This window comes from Tursiops truncatus, chromosome 8, assembly GCF_011762595.2.
Source record: "Tursiops truncatus isolate mTurTru1 chromosome 8, mTurTru1.mat.Y, whole genome shotgun sequence".
NCBI lineage: Eukaryota > Metazoa > Chordata > Mammalia > Artiodactyla > Delphinidae > Tursiops > Tursiops truncatus.
This window is the reverse complement of record NC_047041.1, coordinates 49,851,612-49,866,955: the sequence shown is the minus strand read 5'-3', so window position 1 is coordinate 49,866,955 and position 15,344 is coordinate 49,851,612. Positions and strand designations below refer to the sequence as shown.

Genomic DNA, 15,344 nt, shown 5'->3' with positions numbered 1-15,344 from the left:
ACTATTTGTAGTATTTTTTTGTTTTGAAAATATAATTTTCTTATTAAAAATGAGTTAACATGTAGTGGGTTTATTTTTGCTACTTTCAAATGAAATACTAAATATTTTAAAGTTTTTCAGTGTTAATTTTAACTATATATATACACATATATATAGTATATACATGTATATAACCTATACAAAAGCATTTGTAGCTCTCAATAATTTTTAAAAGTGTAATTGTGCTCTGAGACCAAAATGTTTGAGAACGATTGCTCTAAGTAAATAATACACCAGAAGTATGTTTTATTTTTTTATTTAACATCTTTATTGGAGTATAATTGCTTTACCACTGTTGTGTTAGTTGCTGCTGTATAACAAAGTGAATCAGCTATACGTAAACATATATCCCCACATCCCCTCCCTCTTGCATCTCCCTCCCACCCTCCCTATCCCACCCCTCTAGGTGGTCACAAAGCACTGAGCTGATCTCCCTGTGCTATGCAGCTGCTTCCCACTAGCTCTCTATTTTACATTTGGTAGTGTATATATGTCCATGCCACTCTCTCACTTCATGCCAGCTTACCCTTCCCCGCCCCGTGTCCTCAAGTGCATTCTCTACAACTGTCTTTATTCCTGTCCTGCCCCTAGGTTCTTCAGAAACTTTTTTTTTTTTTTTAAGATTCCATATATATGTGTTAGCATACGGTATTTGTTCTTCTCTTTCTGACTTACTTCATTCTGTATGACAGTCTCTAGGTCCAGCCACCTCACTACAAATAACTCAATTTTATTTCTTTTTATGGCTGAGTAATATTCCATTGTATATATGTGCCTCATCTTCTTTATCCACTCTTCTGTCGACACTTAGGTTGTTTCCCTGTCCTGGCTATTGTAAATAGTGCTGAAATGAACACTGCGGTACATGTCTCTTTTTGAATTATGGTTCTCCCACGGTATATGTACAGTAGTGGGATTGCTGGGTCATATGGTAGTTCTATTTTTAGTTTTTTAAGGAACCTCCATACAGTTCTCCATAGTGGCTGTATCAATTTACATTCCCACCAACAGTGCAAGAGGGTTCCCTTTTCTCCACACCCTCTCCAGCATTTATTGTTTCTGAAACTTTTGATGATGCCCACTCTGACTGGTGTGAGGTGATACCTCATTGTGGTTTTGATTTGTATGTCTCTAATGATTAGTGACGTTGAGCATCCTTTCATATGTTGGTTGGCAATCTGTATCTTCTTTGAAGAAATGTCTATTTAGGTCTTCTGCCCATTTTTGGATTGGGGTTATTGTTTTTGTGATATTGAGCTGCATGAGCTGCTTGTATATTTTGGAAATTAATCCTTTGTCAGGTGCTTCATTAGCAAATATTTTCTCCCATTCTAAGGATTGTCTTTTTGTCTTGTTTATGGTTTCCTTTGCTGTGCAAAATATTTTAAGTTTCATTAGGTCCCATTTGTTTATTTTTGTATTTATTTCTATTTCTCTAGGAGGTGCTGTGATTTATGTCATAGAGCATTCTGCCTATGTTTTCCTCTAAGAGTTTTATAGTGTCTGGCCTTACATTTAGGTTGTTAATCCATTTTGAGTTTATTTTTGGGTATGGTGTTAGGGAGTGTTCTAATTTCATTCTTTTACATGTAGCTGTCCCGTTGTACCAGCACAACTTATTGAAGAGGCTGTCTTTTCTCCACTGTATATTCTTGCCTCCTTTACCAAAGATAAGGTGACCACATGTGCATGGCTTTATCTCTGGGCTTTCTATCCTGTTCCATTGATCTATCTTTCTGTTTTTGTGCCAGTACCATACTGTCTTGATTACTGTAGCTTTGTAGTATAGTCTGAAGTCAGGGAGCCTGATTCCTCCAACTCCATTTTTCTTTCTCAAGATTGCTGTGGCTATTTGGGGGTCTTTTGTGTTTCCATACAAATTGTGAAAGTTTTTGTTCTAGTTCTGTGAAAAATGCCATGGGTAGTTTGATAGGGATTGCATTGAATATGTAGATTGCTTTGGGTAGTAGAGTCATTTTCACAATGTTGATTCTTCCAATCCAAGAACATGGTATATCTCTCCATTTATTTGTATCATCTTTAATTTCTTTCATCAGTGTCTTATAATTTTCTGCATACAGGTCTTTTGTCTCCTTAGGTAGGTTTATTCCTAGATATTTTATTCTTTTTGTTACAATGGTAAATTGGAGTGTTTCCTTAATTTCACTTTCAGATTTTCATCATTAGTGTATAGGAATGCAAGAGATTTCTGTGCATTAATTTTGTATCCTGCTACTTTACCAAATTCATTGATTAGCTCTAGTAGTTTTCTGGTGGCATCTTTAGGATTCTCTACGTGTAGTATCACGTCATCTGCAAACAGTGACAGCTTTACTTCTTCTTTTCCAATTTGGATTCCTTTTATTACGTTTTTGTCTCTGACGGCTGTGGCTAAAACTTCCAAAACTATGTTGGATAATAGTGGTGAGAGTGGACAGCCTTGTCTTGTTCCTGATCTTAGTGGAAACGGTTTCAGTTTTTCACCATTGAGACTGATGCTGGCTGTGGGTTTGTCATATATGGCCTTTATTATGTTGAGGTAAGTTCCCCCTATGCCTACTTTCTGGAGAGTTTTTATCATAAATTTGTGTTGAATTCTGTCGAAAGCTTTTTCTGCATCTATTGAGATTATCATATGGTTTTCACCCTTCAATTTGTTAATATGGTGTATCATATTGACTGAGTTGCATATATTGAAAAATCCTTGCATTCCTGGGATAAATCCCACTTGGTATGGTGTATGATCCTTTTAATGTGCTGTTGGATTCTGTTTGGATTTTGTTGAGGATTTTCGCATGTATCTTCATCAGTGATATTGACCTGTAGTTTTCTTTTTTTGTGACACCTTTGTCTGTTTTTGGTATCAGGGTGATGGTAACCTCATAGAATGAGTTTGGGAGTGTTCCACCCTCTGCTATATTTTGGAAGAGTTTGAGAAGAATAGGTGTTACCTCTTCTCTAAATATTTGATAGAATTCGCCTGTGAAACCATCTGGTACTAGGCTTTTGCTTGTTAGAAGATTTTTAATCACAGTTTCAATTTCAGTGCTTGTGACTGGTCTGTTTATATTTTCTATTTAGAAGTATGTATTAGTTTTGATTTTATGTGAATACACACACACACACACACTCGAAATAATTGTAGAGGTCTCACACATGGTTTGAACGACTAAAATGAGCACTCTGGGTAAGAATTATTTTTCTCAAGACATCTGGTATTAAAATTATGTGAACATGAATTTAAATCAGAGTTCCAAAATCTATAGTATACCCACCTTTACCACTTGGCAATAAGTGACTTCCTATTTATCTATTAACTATGTCTTATTTGTAACTTAGGCAAGTTATTAACTATTTTTAAACCTCAGCTTTCTCATGCTTAATATCTCCTGAAGAAACAGATAAAAATTGTATTACCTCCTATTGTTGTTGTAATGATTAAATGAGGAAAGTATTTGTCTTGTAACATACAGTAGCTGAACTATTTTTATTATGCTATCTTTTTATTACCTTATTATTTTTTTTTACTGTTGTTACAGCTGTTTCTTTGGTAAGTAGTCCTGTAGCTTCTTCATTTATTCATTACTCATGACGGAGAACCCAAACTTTCAAAGCAACATAGTTTACTACTCTATGGAAATTTTTTTTTATTGTTTACCGGCATGACTCTTAGCTTTCAATATCCCTTAAAGCCAAAATTATTTTCTGGAAAAAGCATATTAGAGTCATACAGACTTATTCTTGAATATTGTTTTATCACTTACAGTTTATGTTGTCATTGGTAAACCACTAAACGTCAGTTACGTCATCTATGAAATGGGGATAATAATACTTTTTCTTTTCAGGGTTATATTGAAATATAGAAGAAACAATGTAGGTTAACCACATAATGATGCATGCCGATTCATTCAATGTAGGTTAACCACATAATGATGCATGCCCATTCATTCAATTACAATGTCTAGTGCAAGCTTTATATTGAGAACTTCTTAGGAGCTAAATGGGCAATTTTGAAAGAGACATATGCATGCCTGGTGCTCATAGAACTTTGAGTCTAGTGGGGCCACGTAACACATTATATTAGTTGGGAAGAATCCTATGTGCTTTTGCTTACAGTTTTCCAACTGAGTGCAAGTACTGGGAAAAATCATTCATGCATTTTACATTGAGTCACTTGCTGCTTCTCATATTATGATAATACAGTGATAATCCACGTTTCCTTGCTTTTCTTGGTGATTGCTTTTAGCAAACACTATTCTCCTCCTGATATTCTTGCTATCAGTCACCTACACTGCAAAAAGTATGACCAACAGAAGAATCTGCTCTTGTATAGAAGAATTCTGCTTCCTGAAAAACCAAATTTTTTTCCTGTTGTAGTATGCACGTCAAAGACATTGCAACTAGAAGTGCCAATCGTCTTTCATTAAACATGCAAGCAATCAATTCAAAGAAAGTTTTTAAATCCTAATCCTATCCCCAAGAGTTTGCTGCCACTGGCATACCCTGATACACAACGGCTTTAAAGAGGTAATTAACATATAATTAAATATTTACACTATGTATAAGCAAGGGCCTAAGTGCTTTGGTGGGAGGGTGGATTCAGGATTTACTGATTTACTTTGCATAGAGATGCAATTGACGTGATGAAAGAGTAGAGAGTAACTAACAGGATCATGTCTCCAGATTTTGGTCCCTAATTCTAAAGAACTACAACTATTTTTACCTTCTCCTCTCCATTTAAGGAAAATAATGTGTTGGCTGCCTGTTTCATGCTTTTGTGGGACATAAAACATGAGTTAATAAATAATCTCACTTTCAGGAGCTTGCACTCTAATGGGGTAAGAGAAACTATTTTTTTATGCAAAAATTATATAAACTTCAATTTAAAGTATCCACTAATTTTATTGAAACAGTCATATTCATTTGTTTATGCACTGTCTATGGCTGCTTTCACACTACAACTACTGAGTTGAATAGTTGCAGTAAATACCATATGGACTGCAAATCCTAAATATAGAAATATTTAGAATCTGGCCCTTTACAGTGAAAGTTTGCTGACCTCTGCTTTAAAGAGATTATGCAAATATTAAATTTTTCTTACAACATTGAGATAATGAGAATTGTGATAATGATGATGCAGAAGAGAAGGAGCAGCAGGATCACGATCATATTACTTTGATTTTTTTTACCTGTCTCCAGGCTTGGACCGTTTCTTGGGTGGACCACTTCAGTAAAAGCTACATCCAATCAATTAGATAGTGATTTCTATTCATTCCATTTCTAGAAATGCAACATTTCGTCATTTATAGCCATCTCTAACGTTTTAAGATGCTACGTATTATTTGGGTAAGTCTGGCAGACATTGTGGCTCACCCAGCCAACACCCTACTTTCCCACCCTTCCTTTGTTTCTTATTATGAGAATACTGATTTTGCTCAAGTTTGAGCATTGTACAACCTCAGGTACAGAATAGGATTACTCTCTCTCTAATTTAAGCTAATCAGCCTACTTCTATTCCTCTTATCAACTGGTAGGCTTAGGTATAGCATGTGACAATCCTGTGCAAACATACATGAAATAATGTCTCCTAGGGAGAGATATTTCCATATTTTTGACTAATGTTTTCAAAACCAAAGGCAACTAACTATAAACATTACAACTGTTTATGAAATATGCTACTGCCCACATTAATGTGCTCTGGGGTGCCACATAGAATCGAGTGGGAGAGAAGATGTTTAAGAAAAAAGGTAAATTGTTTAAAGTGACAAATCCTTCTCAAATAGTATGAATGTTACAGATTCCTACATTTAAAAAAGTATAATTTCAGAGTAGTGTCAAAGACCCACTTTCTAGTTTTTCCCAAAACTATAAATCAATCAATTTCTATCATCTCTCTGAACTATTTTACTATCTTCAGAATTTTACAAAGATTTTTTTTCTTTTCTTGACAAATACGTGGTGCTACATTATCTTTTCACAGTTAAGGAGGAACGCTTTTGGGGGGGGATTGACAAAAGCAATAAATACTGAATTTCAGATCTTTATGGATTCTGTGAAATCTGTTTTTTGGCTTAAGGTACACCATATATCCTCATCTCTTTTCTAAGTCAGAGAACTCTTTTATCTTCCTAAGAGAAAGTAAAACTCAAAAAGATGAAACCATTTCATCTGGGTTTTGCCCAGATGTGGGATTTGCATCATTCAGAGTTGCACATGCTAGGTGACATCAAAAGTTCAATTTGGAAACTTATCCCCTAGGAATTACCTCTAGAAATCCAGTGCTTGTGCCTCACAAGGCCTTATTCTGGCCAGAGTAATGCCCATAATCATAATAATGAAGTGATATGAAACATTTTCAACAACTTTGTTTCAGGCTCTTTTCATATATATGCAGAACAATTTAATAAAGAGATTAGTGTATGTATGTCTTTGTTGCTATCTAAGAATAATAAAGAATAAATGAAATGTCTTTCTCTGTCTTTTCTTATTTGTCTACCATCCATCTCCCATTCAAAAAAGTTTGGATCCCAGGCTTAACTTTCCTCCACTGAAAAATAAATACCAATATACTGAAATTCATAACATCAGAACACTAGATGTTTTTATTGGAGGAATGGCTAATGACGGTGAGGAGAGGAAAGAAACAGTATCTTAGACGAGTGGAGAGGCAGAAATGGCTGAGCTAGAGACATTTCTTTTACATGTAAAAACCACATTTCTGAGAGACATTTCAGTAAATAATACTGACCTGTATCCCACTTTCACTGCATTGTAAATGGTGAATAGACCCTCTGCTTGGAGGCAAGTCTGGGTTAAGAGTTCTGTCCCTTCTAGTTACGACCTTGGGAGCTGCTGGACAGTAACAACATTTTTTACCTCCATGAAGAGAGATTTTTACCCTAAATACACACCCATTGAAGAGACTCTCTAACTAATTCTCCTCTTTTGGGGGATTGTACTGCCCTGAGATAAGGTTTTGCTAATTCCCTAGGTGCTCTTTGAGGTGTACAGCGCACTTCATCATCCAGGAGTGCTAACGCCGTGTGTTCCTTTCTAGAAATAAAGGTAACATTTTGGTTTCTTTCTAGAAATAAAGGTAATATTTTGGTTTTATCTTTTGTTTTTTTAATGTTATTGCTAAAATTGTGCAGTAATGCTGGCAGAGAAAAGGGCTCTAATTCATTAGCCTCCCTGAAACCACGAACAGTATTCATTCACTTATATAATATTTTTTATTTATTAAGTTACTACTATGTACAAAGGATTTCTCTAAGTGCTAATACTACAGTTTCCGACATGTACCTTTAAGAGGACTATGTGGGATTCTTATCATGATAAATAAGTCAGATTGCAAAGGATAAGGGCTGGTATATATACATTTACAATGTTTTCCTCACCCATTACTTTATTAATTGTATGTTTTTTTGAACCATTAATTGAAGAAGGTATTATAAAAATATGTGGGGGCTTCCCTGGAGGTGCAGTGTTAAGAATCTGCCTGCCAATGCATGGAACACGGGTTCGATCCCTGGTCCGGGAAGATCCCACATGCCGTGGAGCAACCAGGCCCACACGCCACAACTACTGAGCCTATGCTCTAGAGCCCGTGCGCCACAAATACTGAGCCTGCGCTCTACAGCCTGTGAGCCACAACTACTGAAGCCCACGTGCTTACAGGCTGTGCCCCGCAACAAGAGAAGCCACTGCCAATAGAAGCCCATGCTCCGCAACGAAGAGTAGCTGTCACTTGCTGCAACTAGAGAAAGCTCGCGCGTAGCAACGAAGACACAACGCAGCCAAAAAAAAAAGTATATATGTGTTGAATGAATGAATAAATTAGTAAGTGTTTGGAGTGGACCACAAACATATGACACAGTTATACAGCTTTCCCCACTTATCTGCAGGGTATGTACTCCAAAACCCCTGGTGGATGACTGAAACTACAAATACTATCAAACCCTACATATACTATGCTTTTTCCTGTTTTTTCCTATACAAACAGAAGATTAGGGTATACAGCAAGGATATGCTGGACAGAGGGGTGATTCACGTCCAGGGTGAGATGGAGCTGAGGGCGCAGGCCAGCTGAGATTTCATCACGCTACTCAAAATGGCCACAATTTAAAACTTATGAATTGTTTCTTTCTGGAATTTACCACGTAATATTTTCAGACCACAGTTGACTGAATAACTGAAACCATGGAAAACAAAACCACAGATAAGTAGAGACTACTCTGGTTGTATTTTTTCCATAGGTGAGTCTTGAGTCCTCTCTGTGGAGGCAGACAGACAAAATTCAAAGTCTCAGCTGTGTCACTTACCAGTAATTGGACCTTTGCACAAGTATGCAGCCTCTGTAAGCCTGAGCTGCAATATTTGTAACATGGGGGAAACAGTATGTAGCTGTAGCATTAATTTTTATAAATAACATGAAGGTCTTGGTGCATAGCAGGCACTGGGGCACCAAAACAGAGCTATTTGATAGAAAGCCTATTTCTGAGTTAAGCTCAAACCAAATACATTCATTTGGTTCAATACAACATGCCTCTTATTTGAAACCTCATGCTGTGAAGACACAAGGGAAAGAGAGAGTAAATGTAATATTTATCACTCACATCAGTAGTCTTGGACCGATCAAAGGAAATACATTTACCAGTTGACTAAAAAGCAGAGTTTCATCCCAGTTCCTTGAGAATGCAACCTGAAAGGAGGAAAACATCTTAAGCCTGAATCCAGTCAGAGCTCATTAATTTTGTGACAACTGAACTGTTTACTTTGAAGCGAGAGAAAATGAAAATATTGACACAGGGAGACAAATAGGTATTTCAGAAAGAATTAATTTATCTCAGAAAAGAATAAAGGTGATTTAGCAATTATGCCTCCGTAAAAGTTCAGCAGTCTTTATGCAATGACACCACCAAAATGAACTTGGCTTTCATTTTACTTCTACAGTATAAGCAGTTACAAAAAATGAATAACCATGGGCCAAAAACAATAGTGGGGGTGGGGAGTTTGCAGAAAGATTTTTCAGCTGATGCAATGCATCAGAAAGCATGTAAGCATTTAATCTGGCCCCATTTAATCTAGCTTGCTGGGACAGAGTCAATGGAAGTGGGGTTGAGATGCATCAATCAACCCTATTTAGAAACAGGAATCCCAGAAGACCTATTAACTATATAGGAATGGGAGGAAAGATTCTCTAAAAGGGGAAGAAAAGTTAACAGCAAGCAAAGTAAGCAAAAGAGCAGAGAGCACAAAGAGATGTGGGGTTCACCCAACAGATAACGGAACAGTTAAGAAATTAGGTAAATGAAGCAAAGCTTGGTTACAGGGATTCAAAGAGGAGATGGAAGTATGGATAAATAATATTTCAAGACTAATTTCCCTAACTCATCCTATACTTCTCTATTCTTTTCCTCTGATCTGGATTTTGGCAGGGTTGACTGAGCCAGGGGCATATCTCTAAAGCAGCAGAATAACTTCCAGAACATGGAATCTGAGAAGGAGCTGCTATGGTTTCAAAAGGGTCTGTGGGGAAAGTGGCTGGCTGGCCTAAATCGCCATCTGCTGTTTGTTTTGTCCCCCCTCCCCTTTTTTTGGCTCTTTCCCTGTGCTTCAGAAACTGATTCATTCCTAGTCAACAGCAAGTGTTGTTTGAAATTTAAAAACTTAATGTAAGTTTTTACACAATGTATTGGCTTTAACGCTTTACCATCTAACCTCTTTTTAATGAAATATATGGTTTTTTCCACCAGGGGTTGTTGCAAATACACTATAATCCTAATTCAATTTAATCAATGTTTATTGACTTTATTCCATATGTCAGTTTAATATCATTCCTGTGCTCCAGGCTAGGAATAATATAAGACTCCAGGTCTCTATTAGTCTAGGGGGAAGGATATTGTGCATGTATGTAACCACTGACTTACCTGTTAGAGATGTGTAGGAGAGGATTAACGCATCATATACATTGGTCTAGACTGGTGGTCTTAAACTGGACAGATGCACCTTGTATTGGAGGAACCTGATTTCCAGGCCATCAGTGGATCTGCCTGAGAACTTATCTGTGGTTCTCTTTTCTATGTTCTTTTTCATAATTGCCTTTCTCTCACATTACAACAGAGAAGTATATAACACCGAAACACCTAGAATTACCATAGTGCACTGCCAGAAATGACAGAAAACAAACAAGCAAACAAACAAAATCTCTAGAATGTCACAGAAAATTAAAAATAAAAAAAAATTTTAAATATTGGTGCTAGAAAAGTCTCCTTTAATCAAAGCTCTATAATTCACCCACCATATCTATACAAGATACATTTCCAATAAAATTTAAATTATTATGTTAATAAGTACCAGAATCTAAGTTGTTTGGTTCAACTGTGTACTATTAACCATAATGCAGTCTAAAATATTTGTTATACAAATTTTCAGGAAATAAAAATATATATTTGATTACATACTTCTGTTGTAAAATATGATAGTGTGACCCATAAAAGATACAAATATTCGGGTGTAAAAATGTATTACATTGGGATAAAATTCTGAGGGACAAGTGAAATGATGATATAATATCAAGGAACAAAAGAAGTTAAAAAACTCGTCCTTACATTTTAAAAATGGATTTTCCTGGTTATCAATTTACTGTCATATTTGGATTGCATTAGATACATTTAAACATCCCATCATTATTTATTGAATGATCCTATTTACTTCTTGTAGTACTTGTTCTCTTAAAGTCTACTTTATCTAATAATGATTGGGTTGCACTGTTATTCGTTTGGTTGGTTTTTATTTATATTGGAGTGTTTATTTCTCCATCCTGTACTTTCAGACTCTGTATACACTTATTTTTAGATGTGTTTATTTTTTATATGTGTTTGTTTAAAATCAACTTGGCAAGGATTATCTTTTACTTGGAGCAGATAGGTAGGCAATTATATTTAATGTGATTATTGATATACATTGATTTTAAACTATATTTTAGCATATTTTGTCTATCCTGTCTAGCATTTGACCTTTTTTTCTCTCTTTCCTTGCCTTCTTTTAGATTTTTTTAAAATATTCAATTTTCCTTCTTTGTTTAGAAGATAAACACTCATTTGTTAATCTTTTACTGGTTATCCTGGCAGTTTCAACATGCTTCTTTTCTTATCAGGATAGTTTCTTTAAACTTCTTTGTAGGCAATATCAAAGAATTTCTGGCGGGAAATCTCCACTTACCTGGATTCATCAAACTAGCTCCTTTTCCTCACTTTGGCTTTTAGTGCTAACATACTTCCTCAGAGTAGCCTGTCCGAATACACCTTCCCTCCAACCTAAACGTGCAATTAAAAAAAAAAAAGTCAACCCTGCACTAATTTACAATCACACTATATGCTTTTCTCCAAGTATCTTATCATAATAAGTAATATATTTCATTTGGATGACATTTAAGTCCTAGTTCCTCCATTTGAGGGTACACTTCATGAGATTAGGGACATTTTAATTGTGTATGTGTTACATATCTGCATCTGGGACTTTGCAGACAATAAAGTGCTTATTCGCAACATAATATAAGTGCTCCTACCATGAATGATTTTAAACTATGAACCAGATATCACTAAATGCATATTTGGGAACATGTATACAGTTGGCTTCAGCAAATGACTGAAAGTAGGATTTTTGGTCACTTGCATTAGAATCGCTACAAACTTACTAAACTAACCCAAAATTCCCCTTTTTTTTATGGCCTAAATTCATACTTGAAAAAAAAGTGCTTGACACATGGAATATTTTAAGATAAATTATCTTGGAATATATGTAGTTTTGGTTATTACATATGTTTATTTTTTTCCAAACCATTTGAGCATTCTTTTTATGTTAATATCTGTATGTTTGCTAAATACAGACAACTCAAATAAACAATTATTTGTTTCTTGGTCCATTTGAATGAAAGTTGCTTTAACTAATAACCTCAGCCTATTTGGGTTCACCAATTGAATAAAATACATATACTCCATATATACACACACACACACACACACACACACACACACACACACACACACATATATAAGTATATATACATACATAAATATACATCCTTTGGTGAAGAGAGTGGTCTGGCTACATTTAGTTAACCATATAGCTCACCCTGCACAAGACTAGATAGACACAAGCTTTCGTAATGCATTTTTATAAGTGCAACCCAACTGCAAATCTCCCGTTTAAAATAAGACAAGGAGAAATAGAAAATAAACACAGATCATTGATACATAACTAAGCTAAAGGATTTCCTGCTAAGAAAGCCAAGGATTGATCTACATTAAAAATGTGATTTATTCCAGAAAGAGAATAATTAAGCATTAGTCAATAGCTAAGGCATTTTAATAGTATCTTTCTAACCGCCGAAAGTGCATTAAAAGACTAAAATCTGAACCTGAGAAAAGCTTCATTAATTAAACAAAAATCCTTTTTCTTCACACTGGGAAATGGTCAAAATGCTTCCTAAAGTGGATATCAGATGAAACAGATACACAGTTACACATAGAAAAACTTTGAGCTCGTATGGGTCCTAGAATCTGAAAGCGTTAGCCATCTGATGAAATCAAACTGGGAGAAGAATTCAGATTATATCACTGACATATATTATCAAAATGAATTAATTAAGCATAGCCTGTGTGGAGGGCTCCCTCTGTACCCAGCTAAGCCCTGTGGACAATATTATCGACTCTTGAAGTATACTCCCTGACTTTAAGGTTCTTCAACCTGGACTTGGGGAACAGAACAAAGACAGGTGAAATAATAAAAATGTAAGTACATCCTGCTTGGATAATATTACATAACTAGTATATAGAAGAAGGAATGAGTGTGGGCTACGATATTCAGAGAATGCTGCCTGGAAAAAACTGTGTGTGTGTGTTTGTGTGTGTGTATTGAGTAGGGTATCCACTATTTTTCAAGATTTTAAGAGTGGATAGAATTGGGAGATATGGGAGGGTCATAGTTTTTTTGGAGGGAAATAGCCTAAACGAGGATTAAGAAAAAACTTATCAGATGTACACTAAGATTAGTGAGATATTTAGAATGCCAGTCTGATTTCCTTGACTCATGTGGGCCAGTGGGGCTGAAAACTCCATCAGTGCCTAATGACCTTTGTAATACTAATAGAAAAATAATGATAAAATAATAATAGGTGATTTAATGTCAAAGCTACACAGATGATTTAATTTTTATAACAGCTTGATGTATGTTTTATTTCACTTTACAGATGGGAAACTGATTCTTAGGAAGGATAAGTAGGCAGCCCAGATCACACACTAACACATGACAGAATTGAGCTTCAAGTGACTCCAAAGCTGATTGCATTAGATACATTTAAACATCCCATGATTATTTATTGAATGATCCTCTGCCACCACTGGCAGAGTTAAAGGGAGGTTACAAAAAATGCTTTAATCCCTGCTCTCTAGGAGGGAGAAGAGGACCAACATTAACTGTACATTTAAAAACTCTTAAGCTGGGAGGAGATCAAGATGAAAGAGTAGGAGGACTTGAAACTCACCTCCCCACCATGAACACATCAAAAATACATCTATGTGAGGAACAATTCTCACTGAAAACAAACTTGAAACTGGCAGAAAGACTCCTGTACAACCAAGGCGGTAATAAAGATCCACACAGAATGAGGTAGTAAAGGAAGAGAAGGGATCAGGTTGGGGCCTGTGCCCCAGGAAGGGGACCAGAGGAAAAGGGAGATTACACACGGGCAAAGATCCTCCCTGGGGAGTGAGAGTTCTAGCCACACATTAGATGCCATATTCCTGGGGTCTGATACAAGAAAGACAAACCTCCTTGGCTGGTTGGAGGGCCAGTGGTAATAACAGGAGAGCTGTGGAAAGCCTAGACTCCCCTCCTAAGGAGCATGCATGCGTACTTGCTTACTCCTGAAACAGGGTGGAGAAGGCAGATTGCACAGGTGGTTGACTGTATCCTGTGACTGCCCTAGCAGGTACCACAGCCTGAGCCGAGTGAACTCTCCAGCCCTGCCTGCTTCACATGGGAGCTCCATGCTGGAGTGAGGGCTACCATGACTGAGGAAAGAACTTGGCCATCAGACACGGAGGTGGCTCCAACTCAGAATGGTGTCTGAGCATGGTGGAGACAGTCATTAGTGGCACTTACCCTGGTGATTATACCCAATCCCTATAAAACACTCATGACATTTTTCCCAGAATTAGAACAAATAATCCTACATTTATATGGGACCACAAAAGACCTCAAATTACCAAAGCAATCTTGAGAAAAAGAAAAAAACAAAGCTGGACATGTTATGCTTCCTGACTTCAGACTATACTACAAATCTATAGTAATCAAAATAATATGGTTCTGTCCCCCAAACAGAAACATAAATCAATGGAACAGAATAGAGAGCCCAAAAATAAACGAACACACCCGTGATCAATTAGTCTATGACAAAGGAGGGAAGAATAGACAGTGGAGAAAAGAGTCTCTTCAATAAGTGGTGCTGGGAAAATTGGACAGCTACATGTAAAAGAATGAAATTAGAACATTTCCTCACACCATATATAAAAATAAACTCAAAATGAACTAAGGACCTAAATGTAAGACCTGAAACCCTGAAACTCCTAGAAAATACATAGGCAGAACACTCTTTGACATAAATTGTAGCAATATTTTTTTGAATCTTTCTCCTAAGGCAAAAGAAATAAAAGCAAAAATAAACAGGTGGGACTTAATTAAACTCAAAAGCTTTTGCACAGCAAAGGAAAAAACTGACAAATCAAAAAGACAACCTAATAAATGGAAGAATCATGCAAATGATATGACTGATAAGGGGTTAATATCCAAAATATATAAACAGCTCTTCCAACTCAATATTAAAAAAACAAACAACCCAATTAAAAAATGGACAGAAGACATGAATCATTTTTCTAAAGAAGAGATACAGATGGTCAACCAGTACATGAAAAAATGCTCAACATCGCTAACAATTAGAGAAATGCATATCAAAACCACAATAAAATATCACCTTACACTTGTCAGAATGGGTATCATCAAAATGTCTACAAATAACAAATGTTGGTGAGGATGTGGAGAAAAGGGAACCCTTGTACCCTGTTGGTTGGAATGTAAATTGGTGCAGCCACTGTGGAGAACAGTATGGCGGTTCCTCAAAAACTAAAAATAGAACTACCATAAGATCCAATAATTCCACCCTGGGTATATATCTGAAGAAAATAAAAACACTAGTTTGAAAAGATACATGCACCCCAATGTTCATAGCAGCACTATTTATAGCA

General features: G+C 36.1%; 1 long non-coding RNA gene across 1 annotated transcript in view; it reads right to left on the bottom strand.

Moving 5' to 3' along the window:
• The window catches only part of LOC141279257 (uncharacterized), a 168,352-nt gene extending 156,995 nt beyond the window's left edge, over nt 1-11,357 (bottom strand). Inside the window, exons 1-2 of the long non-coding RNA XR_012333228.1 lie at nt 11,263-11,357; nt 8,655-8,740 (exon numbers count right to left, since the gene is read on the bottom strand). This is a non-coding gene — a long non-coding RNA (uncharacterized lncRNA). The remainder of the gene's footprint in view (nt 1-8,654; nt 8,741-11,262) is intronic.
• Nucleotides 11,358-15,344: the final 3,987 nt, after the last annotated feature.